The 26,758-nt window shown below is 41.0% G+C and overlaps 1 long non-coding RNA gene across 1 annotated transcript; it reads right to left on the bottom strand.

The window, feature by feature from the left end:
• Window positions 1-8,403: 8,403 nt before the first annotated feature.
• Window positions 8,404-21,363, bottom strand: LOC309387919. Its single transcript, XR_014174692.1, has 3 exons — window positions 21,293-21,363; window positions 20,313-20,539; window positions 8,404-9,023 (listed from the first exon to the last, which is right to left on the bottom strand). It is a non-coding gene; the product is annotated as an uncharacterized lncRNA (long non-coding RNA).
• Between the last annotated feature and the right edge of the window lie 5,395 nt (window positions 21,364-26,758).

The following is a 26,758-nucleotide window of genomic DNA, read 5'->3' as shown; positions in this document are numbered from 1 at the left end:
CACTGGAAGTCTTTAAGAAGATGTTGGATAGCTATTTGTCTGAAATGGTATAGGGTTTCCTGCCTAGGCAGGGGGTTGGACTAGAAGGCCTCCAAGATCCCTTCCAACTCTGCTATTGTATTATTGTATATACTGCTTTACAGTGCTATACAGCCCCCTCTAAGCGGTTTATAGAGTCAGCATATTGCTCCCAATTATCTGGGCCCTCATTTTACCAACTTCAGAAGGATGGAAGGCTGAGTCAACCTTGAGCCAGTCAGGATCAAACTGCTGGCAGTCGGCAGAATTAGTCTGCAACAGTGGTGGGTTCCTACTGGTTCGGACCGGTAACGGTTTGGCAGCCTAGATCGCTGGAACCGGCAGCGACTCAGGCCTGCCATGCCCCCAAACCGATTCCCTGGTCTCTTCTCCTGTCGCCAGCATGTTTCTGCACATGCGCAGAACAGTTTTCAGTAAACTGTGCATGCCCAGCAATGTGCGGCGGGCGCACAAAATTTTTGTGCGTGCACAAAACACCCTCTTTCAGTGAAGCAGTAGTAAAACAGTTAAGAACCAACCACTGGCCTGCAATACTGCATTCTAACCACTGTGCCATCCTGGCTCTTGGTGTTGCCAGGTTTGAAAAACATTGGCTCAGCTGGACCTCCCAATTATATGTCTCTGTGACTTCCATACCCACAGGTGTCTAGAAGCATGGAGTGGTAAAGTTGACAACAGCTCTTTCTGTTTCACTCTTTTGCAAGTGCTATGCCTATGGCTTGAAATAAAAATGGCTCACTTGAGCCCAGGAGCTCACAGCTCGGGAGAGACAAAGAGTTTCACCAATAACAGAATAGATCAGCAACAACCTCCAGCACGAGAGGAAAATAAACTGATGCAGAGGCAGAAAAAAGCTGAGTCAGTTCTTGAAATGAGCTAATATTGTCTGATCAGTGGTGTCTGGAGTCAATTTAGAACTGGCACAAAGTTATTGTGAAATGCACATAAAATGATCTGGTGGAAGCAATCTAATTGAAATATAAGAACTTGAGTTTTATAGCAATGCTGCCTGATTTTTAAACGGTTGCGTGCACTACTTGAAACAAAAAGCAGAACTGGCTTGGATCAAATCAAAAGCGAGTTTCTTCCAATTAGTGCAAAGTTTACCTGCAAGTGAATTGAGTTAAGATGGCTACAACTTGGATTTTAAAGAGGATTAGGCAAATAGACAGAGAATATTTTTATTGTCTTAAAATAATGTTTTTATTACTGTACCTCCAATATCACAGAGACAGATGAGTGATTTATCACTTATATCTTTATGTACACTGAGAGCTTATGCACCAGGAGTGGGTTCCTGCCAGTTCAAACCTCTTCTATAGAAGAGGTTCCACAAATCTACCGTGCCGTTTAGAACCGGTTCCAGCTCCCTCCCGCCCCTCGTCCGCACATCATCAAGATGAAGAGCGAGAGGAGGAATTCTGGGAGTTGAAGTCCACAAGTCTTAAAGCTGTCAAGTTTGAACACCCCTGGGTTTTTTTTCTAAAGGGTTAGGGGTGCAAGGGTCTTGTAACTTGACAGCTTTAAGACTTGCACACTTCAAATGCCAGAGTTCCTGAGCCAACATTTTGGTTGCCAAGCAATAGCGTTGTTAAGTGAGCTTCACCACATTTTACAGGTTGGCCACGCCCACCCAGTCACATGGCTGCCAAACCACTCCCACCCGGTCACATGGCTGCCAAACCACTCCCACCCGGTCACATGGCCAGCAAGCCACTCCCACAAAGCAGGCCACAGCTACAGAAGAGGTTCTTAAAAAATTTGAAACCCACCACTGTTATGCACCGAAGATAAATTCCTTCGGTGTCCAATCACACTTGGGCAATAAAGAATTCTAATTCTAATTCTGAAAGAAGATGGCTGCGTTCATGTGTTGCTTATGAAGACCTAAAGGCAGGGATGGCGAATCTTTTCAGCACCAAGTGCCCAAACCAGAATGCACGGGCGTGCGCACGTACACAGTAGCAATGGAAACCCGAAGACTAGCTGGCCAGGGCACATGCGCATGCCAGTCAGCTACTCTTCAGGTTCTGGAGCTCCGGTGCATGCAACTAGCCGGCATGCATGCACACACCGGAAACCGGAAGAGCAGCTGGCGAAGGCGCACATGCCCACAGAGAGGGCTCTGCGTGCCACCTCTGGCCCACGCACCATAGGTTCGCCATCACAGGCCTATGAGAAGCAGGATGCTAGACTTGAAGAAACACCTCTCATCTGATCCAGGTATCTTTTCCATTAAACATTTTCTTCAGCAAAGGCCCCTTAGACTACAGATTACTTATTAATAGGCAAACACAGGACCAAGGTCCCAGCTCTGCTGCCCACAGGCTGATTTTTCAAATGATGAGGTCTAGAATCATGGCAAAGGTTTGCACGTTACAATTCATATTTTCTAATGACACCCCCGTGGAAAAAAATGAACTACACACAGTGAACACGGAACATTTAAAAAATATCCCAAAATTTCATTGCTACTTTTCATCTAAATTTGCTTTGTGTATCAGGAGGAAAACAGACAAATGAGAAGGGTTACCTGAAGCATCCAGCATCGCATTTTGAAAATCTAAACCAGAACGTGAAAGACAGCTTTGTTGAATTTGAGCTAAAATTCTTCAACCAAGGAGAATCAAGTTCCCCAAATGGGATAAAATGTTTGGTGCATATTCTTCATGGCCCCTTCTTTATGATTTGATGCTACTTGTGATAAAACTCTCCCTCACTTCTGTGTTTTCTTAGCCCAGAAGCGTACTTGGACGCAGTCCTAGAGAGGTATCTGATTTCCAGAAGCTCATTTGAACCAAAGCTGCTATTTCTATAGAAAGAGACTTTATAAGTAGCAGTGACAACAAAGCCACACAATAGTTCCCTTTCCCCTGCCCCCAATAAATTCCTGGAGGAAGGGAAGGGAAGACCAAGCTGAGCAGCCCTTCCACTGGGGTCACATTAATTGAATAAGAATAGACCCTTTTATTCTTCCTTTAACCTGTGATTAGAAAGAATCCTACCTTCGTTCACTGCAAAGCTGTAAAGCTGAAAGCATCTATGATTATTTTCTTTTTTGTAAATTAAAGTTTTTCCTGCACAAAATCCAGGAGAGGAAAACAAATCTAAGATCCCAGACACCCCCATTGCAGGATTATCTTCATACTTATACTTCTTACTAAGAAGTACTTTGGAAACCCTACAAAATAGTTTCAAATGTAAACATGAAAGTCAATTCAATAATTTAAATAATGTTTTAAAGGTAAAGGTTCCCCTCGCGTATATATGCTAGTCATTCCTGACTCTAGGGGGCAGTGATCATTTCTGTTTCAAAGCCGAAGAGCCAGCGCTGTCCGAAGACATTTCCGTGGTCATGTGGCCAGCATGACTAAATGCTGAAGGTGCATGGAACGCTGTTATCTTCCCACCAATGTTGGTTCCTATTTTTTCTACTTGCATTTTTACATGCTTTCAAACTGCTAGGTTGGGAGAAGATGGGACAAGTAATGGGAGCTCACTCCGTTATGCAGCACTAGGGATTCAAACCACCGAACTGCCAACCTTTCTGATTGACAAGCTCAGTGTCTTAGCTGCTGAGCCACCATATCCCCAAATAATGCCGTACAATATATTAAAATGTACATTTTAAAAGATAACAGAAAGAATATATAAAATCAATTAGGTAGGAAAAGGGTAGGAAGAGAGAAATGGATAAAAGCTACTATCCTGTTATAATGGACAAAAATATATAAAGTTGCCCTCAGGTGGGGCTCAACTGCTGATGACCTCAGACACATCCATGGAGTTTTCTTGCCAACAATATGAAAATGGCTTTTTACTATCTTCTACCATCATTTTTTTAAATCTATAGCTTAATATTTACATTCAAGTATTAATCAGGCCTAACTCTGTTTAGTTCTCAGTCCAGATGTTGAGTCAACATAATGGATATTTAAAATGAACCTTTGCAAATGTCTGGGAGAACAAAAGTGTCTCAGCCCAATTCTGAAGTATGGGCATCATTTGAGTCTTTCCTGAGATAGGTATTCAATAGGCAGAATCATTTATCTTCACTCATGTCCCACTGATGTCCCACTGAATGATCAGATGCTGAGAGAGATTCTCCTCTGTTTCCTGGAAATGCAGATTGCCTTCTCAAAACATGTTTATTTCACTGGTCCCAAAATAATAGATTCAGATTTTTTTTTAAAAAAATACTTATGACCCTGTGATCCAGGGTATCAAACCCATGGCATCACGTTGTCATCATGTGACGTATTGTGACTTTTTTTCCCTTTGCTAAAACGGGGATGGAGGTGGCCAGCGCACGACGCATCCAGCCCGCAGGCTGCAAGTTTGACACCCCTGCTTTAATCCCCTAATTCGGGGTAGTCTTGGGACAACTAAATGGAGTTGAGGATTTACTAGCCAAATACCCTTCCTGATGTTGCACCTTTAGATTATTAGAATATTAGATTCAGATAGTTCCTTCTCATGCAAACCACTTTCAAAGCATACATTTGTCTCTTGCTGATTGTATACATTACAGTAATGTGTGAACAAAAAAAATCAACATGCTGCTCCATGAGGACATCCCCTCCTGTCAGCCACAAATGCACAATGTGACTGTCACAAAAGAATGGGCAAAGTGTTGAGTACTTCACAAGTCTTCATCAGGGCAGTTGGTTCCCAATGTAAAAGGATGGAGTAAACAGTTCCAAAAGCTGACTAGGTTATGCATATAACAAAACCTGGATTTCTGAATTAGTCTTAAAATGGAGATTGCACGGATTGAATGAATTAGTCCCCATTAGACCATGGGTGTATCAGATTACACCTTGTGTTCTGGGACAAACAAGCCCAGGCTGACCTTCTTGGGTCTGAAAAATGCAAAAACCAGTTGCATCTGGGAGTGTTTCCACACAGTGAATAAAACACCTACTAAAAACGTTCTGATTTTACCAATCTTTCTTTAAAATTCCACCAAGATTATAGGGACAATGCGTGTTTTGCCAAACTGCAAATTCCAATTCATTGTGCTCATCGGCAGTCTGTGCTAGAGTGCCCAAGAATGGTATTTCCTGAATGAGAATACCGAGAGTGTGATTTCATGTATGACAACAGCACTGATTAACAACATAACCCCACCCCCCAACCATGTTTGCAATCGAAGTCTTTTTTTTAACATTCCAAGCATTTTATTGTATTTACTCATTCTCTGAAGTCTATGTCTCTCCAGCTGTACAACTCCCATATGAGAGTACTAATATAATACTAATTTTACAAAACAGATGACTCTTTAGAAAGCTTATCTCAAACAGTTATCTCTCCATTGTGTAAACTCATTCTTGAGCTTCCTTGGTTTCAATTATAAATGTTCTTTGAGGGCTGAGTGTTGCATCTCCTGCACTGGAACACAAAACTAGAAGGACTCTTTTAAAGGATTTGGGGGAGTCAGTGATCAGCACACAGTTATGTCTCTGCTGCAAGACTGTCTCCTCTCAACTGATCAATGCAGATGTGGTCTTTTCATTAGCAAAGGAATTGCACGAGAGACGTGGTCAGAGTTACTGCTTGGGAACTAAATATTTATCTCTACAGCTAGACTACAGTCCATTCTAAATGCAGAGATGCACCCAGGTATGGTTGGGAAATCTCTGTTGCTTTGTGGGAAGCTTTACTTTAAAACTCCTGATTTTTTTTATTTAAGCTTTGTCCCAAAGTAGATTCCTGGATCATCCAGGGTGATAGCTATAAATACAATTGTCACTAGAATTTTTTTTAAAAAGCCTAAATTAGATATGTTGCAATGGCACTAAATCTCTGTATCTCTTTGAGTCGTTATTCATTAGTTATTTACAGCATCACTGGAACAGTTTGGCAACCTCAATTTTAGTTCCTGTGCCTATGAAACAATCCTTGTCTTATCCATAGACCACTATTTTGCTAGAGTTAATCATAATTTTCATGTGGCTTGATTGTTTAGCACAGGGGTGTCAAACTCGCGGCCCGTGATCTGGAAGCGTCACACACAGGCCACACTGGCTAAACGCACTTGTTTTGCAAAGGGGAGAAAAGTCACAATACATCACATGATGGCAAAGTGGCACTGTGAGTTTGACACCCCTGGTTTAGCATGATGGGGGTAAGTTGAATGCTGGGCGTCTGGGACTGATGCCATGAGAAACCATAGAAACTGCCTTCTAAGTTGATATTAAGTGATATAAAACTTTGAACAAAGGATTTAATTTGTGATGGGACATTTGACTCACTGGATAGTATAGCTTAGTACTCCAGTTCTCCTTTCACGTTGGACTTCAACTCCCATAAATTAAGTTAATAGCTATTGTTTGCCAGGGAGTTAAAGTTCTGCATTTGGAAGACACCGGATTGGGCAACACAAGGGCCCAATCTGGTGTCTTTGAAAAAGAGTTTGGAGTGGAGAGTAATTCTTTCTTTCTTGCTTTAAGTTAGCAGAACAAGTTACTACTGCTTGTTTTCAGGAGGCTGATTTCCTCTCATCATACTGAGTGGGTGAAACAGAATTATGCTGTTAGAGACATTTACGATATCATTTGTATTGACTTAAATGACTACAGGTATTTGCTTATTCTCCATGAGTAGATTGAGCGCTAAAACGACAGGTTTTTATGCTATTCTGGTGACTTAGATCCAGTTTCTCAGTCCCTGATGGCTTGGAGTTACAGAGATCAGAGGAAGCTACAGGTCTCTTTCTGTCACACCTTTAGTGTACATAAGGATAGAGACCCCATTTACTGCCATTGCTCATTACCGGCACAGGATATATTGCAACAACAACCAAATCTCTGCATCTCTGTTGAATCGTTATTCATAAGTTATTTACAGTGTCGCTGGAATGGCCTGGCAACCCCAATTTTAGTTTCTGTGCCTACGAAACAATCCTTGTCTTATCCACAGACCATTAGCTTGCTATTGTAAAGTGTTAGCCAGCCACAAAATGCAGGAAAGCGGGGGGGAGGGAATGAAGAGAACCAAAACAATGCATCATATGCCAACCGATCTTTCTCATGTCATAGCAAAGATTAGTTCCATTAAGGATCACCAGTGAGCAAAGCTTCTACGACCTGTGCAATTACTCATTGACTACATCCTTGAAATATCCATAAATAAAGTTAGAGGACTAAGGTTTCTACTGATGCACCTAAAAATGGGTGTAAAGTGGGAAATTTTGAGAGGAAGGTATTTTCATGAGTTTGCCTGGGTTTCTAATCTCTTCTTATTTATCAGTTGAAATAAACACATTTGCTTATCTGTGTTTTGGATCTGTGCAGGAACAGGAAGGATTGATATATAGGTACCCAAAGTGGGACCCCCAGATTTTCTTGGTTGGAACTAAAACCAGGAAGATTTATGAAACAGATTATAAAAACAAGCCCAGTTCAGTCTGGAAGCCTGTAGATTTGAAAATGATATCTAGTAAGAATTTTGTTGACAATGCTCACAAAATTGGAGCTCCAAATTGGAGCACTCCGAGCATTTACCTGGACATTTAAACTATAATTTAACAAATGCAATATGTTATTCAGAATCAACATATAAAAATATAAGGCTTTATGTGAGGTTTAGTTTACACCAGGGGTGTCAAATACAAGGCCTGTGGGCCAGATGTGGTCCATGGTGTGGTCAAATCTGGCCCACGGAGCCATCCTGGAAAATGTAAGGGGCTTGGCAGCATTGCTTTGGCCTAGTCTACCAATGCGAAAGGAAATATCGGGCCAGCATGGCTTCAGCCCTGTCTACCCAATACGAAGACAAAACATTGGGCCATTTGGCTTCAGCCTGATCTACCCAGTGTGAAGAGGAAACATGCCAGCAGTTGGGGGATTGGCATCAAGCTGGCCACTCCCACCCAGTTGGCCATGCCTCACTGCTCCACCCCACCAAGGTCAATCACAGCCCTGATGCAGCCCTCAATGAAATTGAGTTTGACACCCCTGGTTTATACCATAAGGCAGGTGTCCAGAACCCCTGGCCTGTGGCCTGTTCAGAACTGGGCTATGCAAGCGACGGGCGAGCAAGTTCATGCATTTCTATTTCCATGAGTGGTGAGTGCTCACACTTGTGCAGGAAGCTCCATTTGCATGAACAGCAGGTGTGCCCACCCACCACTGGTGTATATGATGCTGCATTGAATGATCCCCTCCCCCCCACACTGGTCCACAAAGCTGGAAAGGTTGGAGACCCCTGCCATAAGGTACACCTTTTAAAAATAAAATTGACACAACAATAGCATTTCAGACTGAATCTACAGAGATAATTATCACATTTCAGAATGAGAAAGAGCCACTAAGTAATTGTTGTACCCTTGGTACATGAATGTTTATTTTCATGGATGTAAGTTCAACTAAACTCAGTAGGACAGGAATGTTCTCTTTAAAAAAAATCTAACTTCAACTCCAATTATAGCAGCACGAACAAGAGACTCAGATTGGCACTGAAAGATGCATCCAGATAGCTTAGTGTGGGTGGATGAATGATATGATGTAGAACTGCATCCATTTAAATTTGCTGCACAGAATTCATTCGTACTTATGGGTCCCCCTGATCAAATTAGTCAGGATAGGAAGAAAAAGAATGATGAAGAAACCTACCCTGGCATCATGAAATATCATGAGTTTAGAAGGAACCACTGGCTCAGTGCTCTTAAAATTTCAGGTATCTGCTTTGTTTTAATTAGGTACCTGATATTTAATAATTTGAGCCTGATACAAAAGGCATAGCCGCAAAATTCAAGCGTCTGGCAAAATAGAACATAATGCAGTTCAGTCTTTCAAATGCACAAAACTCCACTTTGGATTCCCGGTGCTTTCTTTATTTCTTTATGGAGGCTATTCTGATGATTACACAACAGAATAATGAAATCTTATCATTCTCCTCAAAAGGATACCAGAGATCTTTTATCAGCACTAGATCTTCCTTCTTCCATCTGTGCCATGAAATATGTTTTACTGAGAATTGTTCTAGGAATAAGGAAAAGAAAGAAAAGATATTTTTAAAAGCCTTCAGATAAGAGCACAGACCCAACATTTGTGAGATAGGTCCATTGTTGATCCCAGGCATATCATAAGAAAGAGTTTGCAAGACTCCCAGCAATTTTGGTACATTCTTGTGTCAGTGGCATTGCATTCATGGGTTGGGGAATACATCAGTTGCCATCATAGAAAGAATGATACATTTATGCCTTGGGTATGGAGAAGATTCTTGGCACACCCAACCTCCCACCTCTTGGGATTTGATTGTGGCAAGATGTCAATACATCTCATGTGATTCATTATTTGAAGGTGGAAGAAATGCATGTTTAGGATGTGTGATGGAATTGGACATGTTGCATATAAACAATGTGTGATTGAGAGTTCTATGTGTTGCCAATGGGACATAAAGGACATAGCTGGCAATCTCTGACAGCTACAAACTCTTGATCTCCTAATTAGATATTAAAGTACAGTGGTACATCAACTCTGAACTATAGGGCAGATGGGTAAAATGCTGGAATCCAACTTGGGTGGTTCATGGAGCACATTCATGCCATGTTGTAATAAAATGTCCCTCTTGTGCGCCAATCTCTATTTGTTGTATGTTCTGAATGTTGCAATATAGTGCTTTGAGTTGATAGTGGTGCCAGGTTCAAGAAAATGTGGATATCACCATCAGAGCGCACCAAAAATATAACTGAATTTTTCCTACCACAGGGTGTTGATATTCATTGATTGCTGATTAGGCTTACACCCTGCATCCAAATCAACTCTATTATGAGCACTTTGCTTTTTAAAAAATGTTGTCCTGTGACTTACCATAATTACCATATTCCTTCACTCTGTTTTTGTTGAGGAGCACATCCTCCAACAAGGGTACTTGCTACATTACAGTCTCAAAAAAACAAAAACCCCTACCTGGATGAGCCTCAAACACATTTTAAAATTGGAAGAATTAGGAGATGGAAAGGTTAGTTATCTGAAAGTGGAGAAGGCTGAAGCATTCATACATTCACTCTATTTTTGTTGCAATTTAAACCAAATCTATCTCTTGAGCAGAGTAATGTCTTGTACTGCAAAAACCATGACGAGATGCATATTTGATTTTTGTACAGTGCTTCTAAACTGACCAGATCCTGAAGGAATATAAACAGTGTAAAGACATACAAAAATGAAGATACATAATTATTGAACAAAAATAAATACATTTAGAGAATAAATATTCACAACTACCAGGGCCCAAAGGCTCATAGAAAATAATACAACCTTGGTTTTCTTATGGAATGTTAACAAAATAGGAGTTGCATCTACCTCTGGCAAGACTTCCATAAAGTGAGGACTACCATAGACAAGGCCTGTCTTTGATCTCATACCTCAAGGGAAAGAGCTTTCAACAGGCTCTCTTTAGATTATTGGACTGGTTGGGTGGATTTAATCCTGGTGAAGTGTCGCCTGATCTATTGTGGTGACATGTCATATAAGATTTCACAGTAAGTACCAGCACTTGGAATTAAATCTGGAAATGTCAGCCCCATTGCATTTATTAACAGTAGCTATAATAACAGAATCTTACAAGTCTGATTGTGCTGAACCTCTTCTCTATTAAAGTTTGGTGAATTAGGGAGATGTCTATCTGAACTTCTTCAAAAGATTATCTGGACATTCTGGGTTTCAAAAATGTTCTTTCTGGCCAGGCAACATCACCTGCTTATCTCCATCAAGGTCATCTTTCTTACTGTCTACATAAAGTCTACTATCAAAGCAGTGGCTTCAACATTGGTATGAAACATTGGCTGAGTTCTACTGCCAACAATCTCACTGAGACATTGTCTACTAACTGTAACTTCCAGGTTACCTCTGAAGACAGGCTTATGTATGGAGGACATTGCAGGTGTAGTCAACACATCCTCCTCCACTAGGGTCATAAATATCTGAAGTTGGTGAAGACCCCACTGGTCAAGATTTCCAGTAGCTTCTTCAAGAGGGACTGAAAATCCAAAACAACAACAACACACACACACACACACACACACGCACACACACATACACACACATATGCAAGCCAGGAAGCATGGAGAATATATATCAAATTGGCTACCACTGATAATGTTACCTATTTTGGGCTAATGATATGTCTGCAAGACACCAACCAAGCTCAGAGAGCACCAAGGACCCCTCATTTCAACCCTGGGCTACAAAAATGCTCCTTTGTTGATATATCAAATCCAGCTTGATATTGGGAGATGGGAAGTTGTGGGTGCTTTTAAAGAAGAGACTGGAGAGACAAATGTCTGAAATGGTGTAGGCTCTCCTGCTTGAGCAGGGGGTTGGACTAGAAGACCTCCAAGTTCCCTTCCAACTCCGATGATGTTCTATGTCCTATGGATGTGCGCTTCGCAAAGTTCATTTAGTAGAAATGCAATCAGACAAATGCATTTCTCATCCCATCTGCCTTTTTTTTTAAACTGGGTAACTGAGGTGGTGCACATACTATAATCTATTGATATTAAGCAGCTTGGTGGGGAGATAATGGGGTCCATGTGTTATTGTTAGTAAAAACAAGAAAGGGAAGAACTGATGCATTTGTTCATTTCAGACACACGAGGCTTCCTTTTTGCCTATCCCTAGTCCTAAATTATTTTAACAGGAAAAAAAAATTCCAGGCAGGTGGTTGCTTATGGCCTCTCCATATTAACTAGCTCCTCTCAAGGATATGCTGCTGACACACACACAAAAAAGGAGCTTCCCCAGCAGTGAGTGCCAGCAAAGTCAGTGTTTCATTAGTGTTTTGTGCTGCATTCATATACTGAATGTCAATAGATTGTGCTGCCTTGGCCTCTCCTAGGTGTTATACATTGTGCGTGAGAAATGTCCCGGAATCTCAGAATACCAAGTAACCGATTTTTTTCTTTTCTTAGCGATGGGGGGGGGGGGGGCGGTGGAGGGTGAGATTCCACCAGGGAGGCTCATCTGGTGTGGTACTTTCTGACTGAATGAGAGAAAAGTGCCCTAGAAGCTATTCATTAGGAATTCACTGGAAGCTCTCAAACAAGCCTGGCAGAAACTGAAATTGAAGTGGTCTCTGACCTAATTTTCTTCTGCATGAAACATCTGCATCAAGGCACTCTTTGATGTATTCCACTTGGCTCTGTCTACAGCCTCGCGTCACATGACTCCGGCTTTAAAAGACATTTCCAGCCTGTAGAAGGTAATGTGATGTTACTGTTACCCAAACTAATCACTCAATGTGTTCCTGAAATAGAAACAATAGAGGTTCAGCCACGGCGTAGCATATGCTCTGCTGCTGCAATCTTCAGCTCACCGTTTCAAACCCAGAACTCGGTTATTCTTCTCATGTAATTCATCAATGCAACAAAACAAAAAAAAAAGGAAGAAGAAGAAGAAGCAGGGAGGGGTGGGGTGGCAGTCGTGCTGGGATAAATACGCCAGAAGAAACAACCCTTTTGCATAAGAATATCTTAGTATATTTCTCCTCCGGTCTCCAAATCCATATTGCTATCAAAACTGGGTCGAATATGTTAAATAAGTATAAGCAGGGAAGAGATGCAACCAGACTTCAAAAGGAGGTGTGTCTGGATTGGGTTTTGTTGGATACTCTATATTGATTGTCAACCCCCACCCCCAGCCCCCAAATAATGCTGAAGAGATGCTTCTCTGATTGTATTCAGAGCAGGGTTTCCGAATGCTGTACAGTCATTTAAAATTGAGCATCTGCCTCAAGCTTTGTTGGGAATGAATCAAAGCCAGGTTTTTCTTTTTCTTTCTTTCTTTTTTTTCATTCTGCTTACTGGAATGATTCTGTGTTGCCCACAGAAATGTTTAAGTATTGGTATGATTAGAAGCTTCCCATCCCTGCAGGAATCTGCTCATTTTGATATAGTATCTTCTCTCGTAGAACTTCTGTGACCAAAGTGATCTTGAAGTGTGTCCAACTTCAAGATCAGTTGAAGGGAGGGTGGGGGGGGATTGGTGAACTCCCAGCTCACACAGAATAATAATGAATCCAAGGCTGACTCGCTCCTTATATGAAGTATAATTGAGAACTTAACATACAAAAACAAATAGCCCTGTAACACTTTTGTATGTGGAGTGTTCCTTAGGAGTGGCTGAACGTGTGAATACTGTGCTGTCTGATCAGGGATGTCCCTGGGAATGTTAAGAAAGACAAGATGGCGGCAATGACCAGTGATTGGAGTTGTAAAGAAAGGTGGGGCTTTGATTGCAAGGTTGTGGACACCAACTCAACTTTTTGACCCTTCTGGGGACACTCCTGTCATGACATCCAGTATCTGCCAACATAGCTCAGGCTATGAACTGCCATCCTTTGGAATATACCCTGACATTTTCATTAACTCTCTGTAACCCTGAGAAATTCAATCCTTCATTAAGATTGGCCTTATGCAAATCTGAATTACTACTCATTTCAGAGATTGCTATTTTCCTGAATTTTCAAAATTCTATTCCATTCTATTCCATTCCATTCCACTCCATTCCATTCCATAATTCTCACTTTCTGAAAACCCTACAAATTTCATTTTTATGGGAAGAGTTAGGGATTGTGATCACAATTTTACCAAGCTGCAGTTCTTAGGTTTGCATGGCAGTTAACTTGTGATAAAATCAATATGGGTTTATAATGTGACATCGCCTAAGGCAGCCATACTAAAGACACTTACTTGATTAGTATCGAACGGTAAGCTTCTTTAAGAAAAATCTCAGCCAGAAGATCATGGAGAAAAATAAGTAAGAAATATTAAGTACTATTTTTCCATTGCCTTCTGTAAACACCTCTAGCAAATAATTGGGTAGAATAGAAACAAGCCCTATTTAGATTTGGTGAAATTATAAGCTTCAATCATTTGGTTTTTCAATTTGTGATTTAGCTACTTCCACTATGTTTTGGTTAGATATTCAATATCAGTCCTCTGAATGTCTTGCTAAGTTCTGAAAATTGGGGTAGGAATTTAAATTAGAAGGACCTTGACCTACCAAGGCAACTGATATGTCCTTCCTATTTACCACCACTTGCTCTAGATTCTGGGGAATGAGGTATCCTGAACATCAACTGTTCTGAATCTTCACAATGTCCAGAAAGAAGGAGAAGACAGATGAAGACAAGGCTTCTTGCCTTTTGAACATTTGACTACCAGATTGGATTTAGGATACTTGGTGATGTTTATAATTGATTATGGGCCATCAAGTCAGTGCTGGCTTTTAGCAACTCCATAAATAGATATTCTTCAGAAGGACTATTCCCAAACCAGTCCTTCAGGCTATATTTTATAGTTAATTATTACCAGTGTTTAAGGTAAAGGTAAAGGTTCCCCGGCACATACGTGCTAGTCATTTCCAGCTCTAGGGACAATGCTCATCTCCGTTTCTAAGCTGAAAAGCCAGCACTGTCTGAAGATGTCTCCATGGTCATGTGACTGGCTTGACTAAAAGATACACAGAGCACTGTTATCTTCCCACCAAAGTGGTCCCTATTTTTCTACTTGCATTTTTATGTGCTTTCAAACTGCTAGGTTGGCAGAAGCTTTGATAAGTAATGGGAGCTCACTCGGGTACGCGGCACTAGGGATTTGAACCACTGAACTGATTGACAAGCTCATTGTCTTAACCACTGAGCCACCATGTCCCCTTACCAGTGTTTAGGCAGGTCCATTTTAAAGGGGAAGCAATCAGGACCATTTTCCTGGGCCTCCGACCTGGAAGTGATCCCTATATATAATATAATTCACTATCTGAAGTGAAATGGTTGAGTGGATATGTATTTTTTGTTTTCATTCATGGCATCAAAGGTCATTCAGAAAAACATAGTGCCAAGAGTTACCTCAGTACTTCTGATTTCTCATGAGTTTTGGGTTTTTGATTTCTAATGGACAAGAAACAATTGGGGGGTAGGGGGTGGGGGGTGGAATGTACTGTGTAGCAAAGACAAGTACCCGTAGGAAGAGGAGGAGAGTGACTGAAATGAACATTTTGTTCCTGTGCTTCTCGGAGTAATAAAAGGTCTTGCATTCAGGTATGGACAGCTATAATTTAAGCTATTTGATAAGTGCCAAATGTATGATCATAAAAAAGAATCTGTAGCTGAATAGACATAGTGCTATAGAATAGTGCTGCTCTTCCTATTTTAGGTGGCTTTGACCCATCTTCCTCTCTATATTTTTGCTTCCTCCACCCTCCATTCACTGAAACCTTTGTTTCTGTTCTCTGCCTCATGTATCTCAGATCCATCCTTCTCCCTCTTTCTCCCTCCACTGCAATTCCTCTAATTTGGTTTACGGCACTTCATCATCCACCCGGATAGAATATACAGGAGTCTAAACAATGCTGAGTATATTGCAGAAAGAAGCTGTCCTGGAGAGCAATTCTAACAACAGCAGGCTTGGGCTGTGCAATATTTTTCATCAGCTCAATGAAAGCTGAGAAAGATAACAACAACAAAAAAAAGAACATCTGCGTAATAGGAGATAGGGGAGGAGGGAAGAATCCTGGACATGGTTCAGGAATTCAAGAATCAGGGCCCTAGATCACAGAGTTCTTGGCAGCCGTAGGTAATAAACCAACAGCTTTTCTACTAAACATGTCTTTTGACAGAGTCCTGCGGAATATTAGTTTGTTCTTCTAGAATATATTAATTTGACCGCACAGCTAATGTTCCACTGGAGTTCATTCCATTAAGCACTTTCTTCAGACACCGTCAACCATAGGTTCCCTTTCCTTTTATAACCCTGACAAATCCCAGGCTTCGTAGGTAGAGAAAAGGGAGATGTTCATGAGATACAAGCCTGCAGATGTGGAGCTGCGGTGGTATGGAAAGCTGGATTTAAAAAAAAAACCATTTACAAAGCATCTGTTAAAGGACAAAGAGCTTCAGTGTTCTGGTTGGGGGCTTTTCATAGCCATCTGGCTGGTAATTGTGGGGAACAGGATGTTGAAATAGATGGGCTTTCGGGTGTTCGTACCCAGAAATGAATCGCAAAAATTTATTAGAATAAAAATATTGTCAAAGCAGGCTTAAGAAATGCACGATAAATACTCTTAATGGCCTTCCCTAAGGAGAGGTTTGAAATCACCACCAAAAAGACCTAGATCTGTTTCAAAGCAAAAATTAGAGAGCAGAGCTCAGGAAATTTTCTTCAAAGTTGAGTAGGTTTTAAGTCTAAAAAAGGTAGAATGGGGAGACTATTTATTAAATAGGGGAGCAAAATTATTATGGCTAAATAGCAATAGCACTTTGACTTATGTATCACTTCACAGTGTTTCATGGCCCCCTCTAAGAGGTTTACAGAATCAGCATATTGCCCCCAACAATCTGGGTCCTCATTTTACCAACCTCGGAAGTATGGAAAGCGGCGCCTGGTGAGAGTAGAACTGCCAAATTGAGGCAGCCAGCAGGCAGCATAAGTTGCCTGTGGTACGGCACTCTAACCACTGCACCACCAGTTGACTCAGCTTTCCATCCTTCCAAGGTGGGTAAAATGAGGACCCAAATTGTTGGGGACAATATGCTAACTCTGTAAATGGCTTAGAGAAGGCTATAAAGTTATGTGAAATGGTATATAAGTCTAAGTGCTACTACGCTTGCTATTATGGCCTTTAGTTCATTTGGCTTAATATTGTCACAATGAATGTGAGCAGTTCTCATGTTTATTCAGAAATGCCAAGGACTGAATCGAGGAGCACTTGTTTGCTGGAGCTAAAGACCCTTCCCCTTTATGTTAAAGTTGGAAAAGTTACTTTTCATCCTAAAAAAGATAAGAATAGGGAGGAAGAGTTCATATTTGCATTCAGCCACAAAACCCATTGTCTGTCCTCAGGCTAGTCACCATTTCTCATCTCAACACACCTCACAAGGCTGATAAAGGATAAAGTGGCAGCTGTCAGAACAGTGACAAGAGCCAATCAATCAGATTGCATTATGTTGATCTTGTACCAGCCATCCTAGCTACCCACTTGGTTTGGCAACTGGGAGTGAACTCTAAAATCTTGAGGCAGTCTGGGGCATTACAGAGGTATTGGGCTTCGAGTCTCCCCAAATTTTCAGCATTAAACATCTGGGACTCACCTAACAGTATCATCCTGACTTAATGCTTACTTCCGTTTCTATGTCTGCTTCCTCTTAAGCTTTTTGAAAACATGATGGACTGGTACCCAATATAAAGTTATAATTGTTCTCAACTAAGTGCTCAGTGTTTTATACAAATACATTTATATCTTGCCTTATTTCCAAGGAACTGCAAGGCAAATTTTCTTCAAGTTAGTGTAAATGAACTTGGCAAACAATTGGGTTTGTTGTGTTTTCTTCATGAGCCTATTCATTTAAATATAATTGTATTGTTATTTAATGATTGTTAATTAGGTAAACTGCTGCAAGCAAGCACTGCTGGAAATCATTGGATGGGAGGGAGGGAGGGATAATCTGATTGACTTCTTGGCTGAATGTAGATGTGAACTTGAATCTTCCTATTCTTTACCTAATGTACCAACTACTACATTTTATACTGTCTCTCTCTCTCTCTCTCTCTCTCTCTCTCTCTCTCTCTCTCTCTCTCTCTCTCTCTCTCTCTCCCACACACACATATATATATATATATATATATATATATATATATATATATATATATATATATATATATATATATATATATATATATATATATATATCATCTATCTATCATCTATCTATCTCTATCATATCTATCTATCTATCTATCTATCTATCTATCTATCTATCTATCTATCTACCTACCTACCTACCTACCTACCTACCTATCATCTATCTATCTATCTATCTATCTATCTATCTATCTATCTATCTATCTATCTATCTAATGTATATACTCTATATATCTATATCATCTATAGCTATATCTATCCATCCATCCACCCATCCATCCATCTATCTGTCTATCTATCTATCCTATGTAAATCCATGTTGCTGTTTGCTTTTAGATAAAGCTGTAGTGACTTTTTTTTAAATGTTCTTACTCTTTTTTGTTTTAGATTCCTAGTTTGTTTTTGTAGCTGATTTAGGACAACTTTATGGGAATATGGCAATCTGTTCATTATTTTAAAACCGTGTTTTTATTTTTCTAGTGTTTTATGTTCTTTCATGTTTTACACTACCTATACATCTGCCTTTTTATGTTGATTGCACTTTTATTCCTATTTTAGTATTTTTCATTGTAATTTTAAAACTGTTGGAAGCCCTCTTGGGCAAACTCAGTTTTGAACAATGGCATAGATGTGTTAAAAACTGAATGAAAATAAAATTTGTAGAGAGAGAGAGAAAATGGATATCAATTCAAGAAACAGAAGTGTGGGAGAAACAACCCCACATGATGCAAAATGCAGGAAATAAACAATTGTCCCATATTCCCTGAATGGTCCCTTTAGCAGAGTAGGAAAAAAAGAAAGCTATAGCTCCTGAAATTCCTAAAAAAAGATGTTATTATTATGATTAGTTTCAGAGGTGGTATTCAGCAGGTTCTGACCGGTTCTGGAGAACCAGTAGTGGAAATTTTGAGTACTTCAGAGGCGGTAAATACCACCTCTGACTGGCCCCGCCCCATCTATTCTCTACCTCCCGTGTCCCAGCTGATCGGGAGGGAATGGAGATTTTTCAGTAACCTTCCCCTGCCACGCCCACCAAGCCACATGCAGCAATCCATGTCACACCCACCAAGCCACGCCCACAGAATCGGTATTAAAATATTTTGAATCTCACCACTGATTAGTCGCATAATCATCCAGATGTTTAGACTTGATTTCACATTTTTGGCCACCTATTCGAGTGCTTCCCAAGGACCTGAGATAGGCAGATATTGTTTAATAATATTAAAGGTATCATTGCAGGATGTAAGGCAATTGACTAATGTTGATATGGTCAATGCCAATGATGTTCAAGTGGTACCTCACATGTTTTGAGATTGCACCCAAAATTTCTATTAGTATTGGTACTATCTTTGCTTCTTCTTTTTTTTGCCACTGTCATTCTACAGGTAAACTAACGGCCACAATTGAGCTCAATATTTCTATTGCTAATTGAGATAATTGCTAAGCGAATTTTTTCTGTCCCATTTTACGACCTTTCTTGCCACAGTGGTTAAGTGAATAGCTGTATTTGCTAAATAAGTCACACCGCTGTTAAGGGAATCTGGCTTCCCGGTTGACTTTGCTTGCCACAAGGTCACAAAAGGTGATCAAATGACCCCGGGGACATGAATTTTGATCATGTGAGCATAGGGATGCTGAATGGCCATAAGTGTGAAAAACAGCTATAAGTCAACTTTTTTCAGTGATATTGAATGGCCACTAGATGCACCATTGTAAGTCGAAGACTATCTGTACTTCTATTGATCTTCTATACTGCTGTCTCCAGTTATTGCAATGTCCACCATCCAGACTTTTATTATTATAATATTATTATTTTTTTGCTATCCAGTAAGCCCTGAATGGCACACAAAACATAAAAACAAATAAAACAATGAATTAGATCAGAGAGCGCAGACTAAGATGTTCTAATAAAGAACAAAATCAACCAACAAAAAAGGGGCCTTAAACAAATAACAAACATTAACCCCAGGCCTGAAAAGCATATTGGATGCAGGTCAAACTTGCAAGGTAGGCCAGGTCCAGAAAAGGAGACCACATCTGAATAATTGGAGTTTTGCATCATGGCTATAGAGTAGAATAACAAACTTTAAAAGTTTGACAGATGCTCCTTTTCTCCCCTCTTTTATTAAAGAAAATCAAAGCAGAGCAATCTTGGGTTTTTCTTGACATCTTTCAATCTAACTCAGATTATTATTATTATTATTATTATTATTATTATTATTATTATTATTATTATTATTATTATTATTATTATTATTATTATTATTATTATTATTATTACTATTATTATTATTATTATTATTATGTGGTTAATCTTTGGGGAGATTCACAGGCTTTGGGGCTGGTTGGTAGTCTAACAGCTTGAGTCCTAACCAAGGACCTAGGAACTGTTAAGGTAATGTCAGAGAATATAACATTATTATTATCATCATCGTCATCGTCATCATCATCATCACAATAATCATCATCATCATCATCATCATCATCATCATCATCATCATCATCATTACTTTTATTCATTAAACATGAATCTCAGTCAACTAAACATTCAAAAATGCATCCCAAATACCATTGACTGGTGCTAATGGTTGATATGGGTTGCTGCCAGCGTCCTAGGTATCAACCAAGTACCTTTTTAAGATGTATGATGTTGCGAGTAGCACAGTTCCGCTGGTGTTATAGTAGGAAGATGCAATTTCTTGGTGTATTTTGTAAAATTCTTGAGCATGGTACCAAGTGCCCCGATGACAATGGGTGTTACTGTCACGTTTTTCATCCATAATCGCGTAGTTTCGATGGCCAGGTTGCAATATTTCATGATTTTTTTTCCAGTTCTTTTTCTTTGACTCTGGCATCTCCTGGTACAGCGATATCAATAAATTGTACACTTCATTTTTCTACAACTGTGATTGTATTGTGTTCCAAATGACAATCCATCTGTATTTGAAAGTCCCACAAGATCTTCCCCTTCTTTTTTTTTGACAACTTTTTCCACTTTATTATTATTATTACTGGTATTATTATTTTTTTTGATGTTATTTAATATTGCCACCGACTTCAATGGATTCTGGGAAGCTTACAAAATATCACATTTGATCAAAACATGTAAAAACATAAACCAAATGAAACAAGACAATCTGGCTAAAAACAGGTATTAAAGCCAAGTGCCACAGCCAACCTCCCATCAGGTTTTAAGGACTTCTGGGTACCCCAAGAGAATTGATATCTCTAGATAGATGGTCTTACAAAGGAAGAGGCTGCAACAGAGAATGCTTCAGCAAACCCACAAGGTGACCACATTTAATAGGAAGGACCTGGAGCACACCTGCTCTCCAAATGTACCATCAGAGGGCAGAAATCCATTGGAGAAAAGTTCTCCTCAGAGACATGTTTACCTACCCATCACCGAGCTCCTTCTTGAAGGACATCTTCAGATTCTAGAAGCTACCATCCAATCAAATCCAACGCCATTACAGAAATCTCTGAATGATTTCTGAACTGAAGGTCATCCCCCCCATCCCACCCACACACCAAGATACACTGACATACGCAGTGCAAACATTTGTGTGCTGGATAGAAACGTCTGGATAGCCAGCTTCTAAAAGACTCACCGTTAGGCCTGGCCTGGTCCATGGTGCCCCAAGGCAACTAGTGGAACCAAATTCATGCCCTTTTGACTGCTTGCATTTAAGCCACCGTTTGCCTGCCTGGAGGAAGATAATTTGTCAGACACCAGCTGCTCTTTCCCCACAGGCACACTTGTTATTATGTTACAGCGCGTGTGAAGAATGTTTAATGCCAGCCGAGTGAAGGAGGGAGAGGGGGGTGGAAATAATTTCATGACTGCGTTTGCACAAATAATCGGCCGGAGCTCGCCCAGACAGGACCACCATCCATGCTGTTGACGGAGAAGCTCAAATTCAGGAGAGCAAAAAGGGAAGGATGGGGTTGGAAAGGACTGGTGGCAATTAGGATAAGAAAGTGATTTGTGGAAAGAGGCTTCTGCATTCCGAGTTGGGTTGCAGTCTCTCTCTCGAAGAAGGAATCATGTCATGGAGATGCTGTGAAGTTGCTTTCTAGAGCAGCCCCCCCCCCCCCCCCCGCCGCCCTTGGATGACAAACTGAGATAGACTGACAAGCTGTAGGCCTCAATCGCTGGCTTTCTCCACTTCAGGAGGACTTGGTGGGCGGGTGGGTGGAGAGGGCAATGTGATGCTTCCCGCATAAGAAATGAACAGGCTGACCTTTTCAGAGCTGCTGAAAGAGAAAACCAGATGTATTCCTCAAGAGTCACTATGACTGAAGGATGATAAAGACTTCCATTGTGCACTTGAATAAAAGGAAAGCTAACCAGAAAACAGCAGCTGATAATAGTCAGGCTGGCCTGGGCTATTGTGCAACTCACAAACATTCCGCTTTGGCCTAGACCACCACGGCTGGTCGGTGCGGCAGTGACTCGGTTGTAAAGAAAGCAGCTCCCCTTCCTTCTCACCCCTGCCCTCTCCTAGAGAGGTTTTCAGGACAAACACTAGCAATTTTGTGACTATAGGTCTCAGTCTTGGCCCCATTCAGGGCTTCCCCTCTCGATGCTTCGTGCCTGCAAAATCTAAAATGTACTTAAAGCTCACATCCAAACCCAGCAGAAACCAGTTCTCCATTCAGCTATTATGCTAAGGACAATGATTTGATGCTTCTCTACTGGGAGTCCCCGTTGGTTGTGCTGCGTTTTCTTGTAGTATCTTGTGAGTTTCAGACTGGAGACGTTCTTGGCTTTGAGCTCTCTACCTCCTTCTCTCTCCAAGGCTCCTACTTGGGCCAGGTTGATAATGAGAGAGAGAGAAAATGATTGATCGGCGAAAGATGAAATGGAGTCTCCGGGGGAGGGGGGACGATATAAAAGAAAGCTGCACTTGAAAGGAGGGAGAAGTTTATAGACAGGACCACCCAACTCTTTAAAAGGGAGTGTTACTTAGAAGGGAATGACAAGGGGGCATGTGTGAGGGATCGGACGATAGTTGAGGGTGTTATGGTAAGTTCAATGAACAATAATGGCCTTTTGCCTTTGGTGGCAACTCTGGATTCTGTTAGGGCCAGGCTCTACTCATCTCCAGAAGGAAGGAAGCATTTCAAGACAGCACATCCAGAACAGTTATTGTCTCAGGACATTGTATTTTTTTTTAAATGCAAATAGCAGCCCAGGAAGAATTTATTTATTTACTTGGATTTATAAGGCTGTCCAGCTCACGGGTGACTGGGTAAATTGAAAACAAAAACAATTGAACTAATTAAAAAAAAGAGAGAGAGAAATAACCTAGCCAGGGGAAAGCAGACATATTAATCATAATTCAACCCAGATGAACACAGATTTTGACCAAATACAGAGCCGGAGGGGTGGGTGAATGGGAAATAAATCAGGTCTTCAAGCTCATTTAAGGAGAGCAAGTTCAGGAAACTTTGAATCTTGGAGCGGGGTGGAATCAAGTGGAATAAAAAAAAGTACTACCGGTTATGTGGCCGTGGCTTGGTGGGTGTGGCTTGGTGGGCATGGCAAGGGAAGAATACTGTAAAATCCCCATTCCCTCCCCATCAGCTGGGACTCGAGAGGCAGAGAATAGATGGGGGCAGGGCCAGTCAGAGGTGGTATTTACTGGTTCTCCAAACTACTCAAAAATTCCGCTTCCGGTTCTCCAGAACTGGTCAGAACCTGCTGAATGCCACCTCTGGTGGAATCCTATTCCAGGTGGACTGGTAGAGGGATACCTCCAAGGTCCCATTAATGAATGGAGCCATGAGCAACACCATCCTCTTGCATCTTATGACATGGGAAGAAAAAAATTAATATATGGGGAGGAAGCTTTCCCTCAAATGATTGTGATGGCAACTTTGAAGGGAATCTCATTCCTATTTTTTTCCGTAGTGTTGAAGAAACCTCTTGCTAGAAGCTGTTCTTTGTAGTTGGCACCAGTCCTTGATACTCATCCCGATAATCCTCAACACTTCTCCTCCAAGACTGTTAACTTTCATTTATTCATGCACTTCCAAGTTATCAGGAATCTGTACTGTGGCAATGCTTCCTAAATGAGAGAAGAGGAGAAGACCTCCAAAGTCCTTGCCAACTCTGTTATTCTATTATTCTGGTAGTTGTTCCACCCTCCCTCCTCCTCCTTTTTCCTGCATTTCAGGAGAGGAGCTAGTGAGGAAGCAACATATTTTCCTAGAGTCACCATGAGCTGGGAGGAGAAGAGCTTGGGGAAAGTTGGAAGCCTTTCCTTCTGTTTGAATGGAGGAATGTGGAGTTGCTCTCCAGGATGGAAAAAGAAAAAAGAAAAAGAACAGAAAATGGAATAGATGAAACTGCAGATGAACTGTTTTTCTTATTTTACATCAACTATCAAGACTGCAAAAGTTAGCATATGTAAGAACAAAGTGAAGAAGAAAGTGTTACAGTATTACAAGCCAACACCCTTTGGGGGGTAGTATTGGGCAAAAATGCAGATATTGAAGTCTTTGACATGACAAAACCTCTGAAGAGTATTGTGTATCTCCATTTTAGACACCCATCTACTGGACTTGGTTATTTTTAGAATTGGCAAGATAAGTGTCTTTCCATCCATCTCTGCGCAGAAGCCTATTCTGGATTTGTGATCATAGCAACGTGGAAAACTCTGCATATTTTTAAAGACATGTAATTAAAAGGATAGGAATATGGAATACAGTGGTAAAGGCTATTGTGCAAGCATTTAATTATACTAACTTTTGAGATGTGGTATATTCAGCAAGAACCTGTGCTGGAGGTTCGTCTTCCCACCACTTTCTAAGCCACCTTTTTATAAACTGCTCACAAGTTGCAAATATCCTCAGCATGTAATAAAATACTCACTAGGAAAAATGTTCGGCTGAACTCTACTCCCCGATAAGCCAATCTTTTATGGGAAACATTTACTCCTTGCAGATGACTGGTTGACATTTTCTTAGCTCCACATGTAGTTGGACTCTAGGGAGACCTCCTACCATCCCACGAGAACCAGCTCTGAGGTGTGCACTTTGGAAAGAAGGTAAGATGAATTTCCAGAAACAGGTCGATAAAGGTAGTCCTTCGCTTACTACAACTGTAACGAAGCCGGAATTTCTGCCATAAGTCATGATGGTGGTAGATTGAGGCACCAAGGTGATTTTCCATGTCTGCGGTGGTCAATAAGTAAACACAGGGTTGTAAAGTGTGTGTGTGTGTGTGTGTGTGTGTGTGTGTGTGTGCTGGAAATGCAATCATCTGACCTAAAGTGGGTGCTGCCATTGGATACAGTCATAAATACCTTTCACCAGGCTGTTGTAACTTTGAATGGTCAGTTCAAAAGGCCAAATCTGGGGTGGGGGTGGGGGAATCACAAATCACAGTCACATGATCATGGGCTTGTCAAACACCCAGGCAATCAGGAGATTCAGGCAGTTCAAATGAGTATAAAGATTTATTGTACATATAAGCTCTCTACAAAAATCTGGCCCACTGACTGTTAAGGGAAGTGCACGGGAGATAAGATAGGCCCATGATGGCAAACCTATGGTACACGTGGAGGGATACTCCCCGGTAGATCATTTTGGGTCCCAGAAGGCTGCAGGGAGGCCTAGTAGGCTCAACATGGGGCACAGGGGGGTCGAGCATGCATACACAGAGGTGAAGGAAACATGCGTAGGTGGCTGGGGTGTGTAAGTGTTGCGTGTCCATTGCATTATGGGTGTGGGCACATACGCTTTAGGCACACAATGTCAAAAAGGTTAGCCATTACTGTGCTAGGGAGTGATGGATATTAAGAGGTAATCCTCCTATGGATAACAGACTGCTCCCATGGAATGCAGAAGTGTAGCTGAAGCTCCCAATATGATACTAATGTTGGATTTCAATGGAAAATTAAATAAATAAATACTACAATTGGGTGTCTGAAGTATATGAAGGATGTGCTTTAGATGTGGATGGATTTTTCTGAGGGCACTCCCACAAAACTTCTTTGTCTTCTTCTGTACAACAGTTTTGCACCATTGTGACATCCCAGCTGCTCTCTGGGCCAAGTGCTGACATAGAAAGCTAGATTATTCTGCTGACAAAGAAGGAAATGGAAATATTGACATTCTTAGCAGCTCCCAACTTTTCTTTCCTTGGTGTTTCCTCGCTGCATTTGCTTCTGTAGGAGCAACAAAAGCGCAATAAATAGGAATTGTGTGAAGAGTAAAATGACACCACTCTGAAAAATGGGTGGAGTGATGGCAAAGTGCTGTGGCACAGTAAATTTGAGCAGGAAGAGGGAAAGCCCAGGAGGTAGGAAAAATAGAAGTTCATACTGATGGAACATTGTCTGCTCCATAGCTCCAGAGAAAAGCAAAACCATCTTCATAGCATCTAATTAAAGATGGAATGTGATGGAGGAAATGGTGGTAGAAACAAGATGAACAAGGATTGATTTTCTGCATACTCTGGGGGCAATCTGAGTGATAATAAAGATAAAGATAACCTTTATTGGATTTTTTTTTTCCTGTGGGCACTCTGGCACACAATAAAAATGAAATTCTGTTGCCTGCTCTCAAAAGTATACACATACACAACACACATATAGATATGTTATATACATACATATGAATGTATGTATATACACCCTCATATATATTACACCCTAATCAGAGGTATTCAGCTGGTTCGGCCATGTTCAGGCGCACTGATAGCGGAAATCTTGAGTAGTTCAGAGAACCGGCCAATGCCACCTTTGGTTGGCCCCGCCCTCCTGCCCCCATCGTTCCCCGTCCTATATTCCCTTGTTTTTTATCTCAGCTGATTCGCGTGGTAGAGTGGATTGCTGCACCTCAGCTGAGTTAAAAAAACAGTACACCAGTGCTGACACCAAGGGTGGTCTTTGAATGCTGCGTGAAGCACGCAAACTGCTCTCTCATAGAACCGGTAGGAAAGGATTTGGAATGACTGTCTAACTTGAATACATGTTGGAAAGAGAAAGCTTGAGAGCTCACAAGACTGATACTGTATGGAACAGGTTGTGAAGAGGATGTGTAGCATCCCAGACAATCCAGTGGAT

Source organism: Natrix helvetica (assembly GCF_964273705.1).
Source record: "Natrix helvetica genome assembly, chromosome: 2".
In the NCBI taxonomy this organism is placed as follows: Eukaryota; Metazoa; Chordata; class Lepidosauria; order Squamata; family Natricidae; genus Natrix; species Natrix helvetica.
This window is presented reverse-complemented; position numbering and strand designations above follow the sequence as displayed.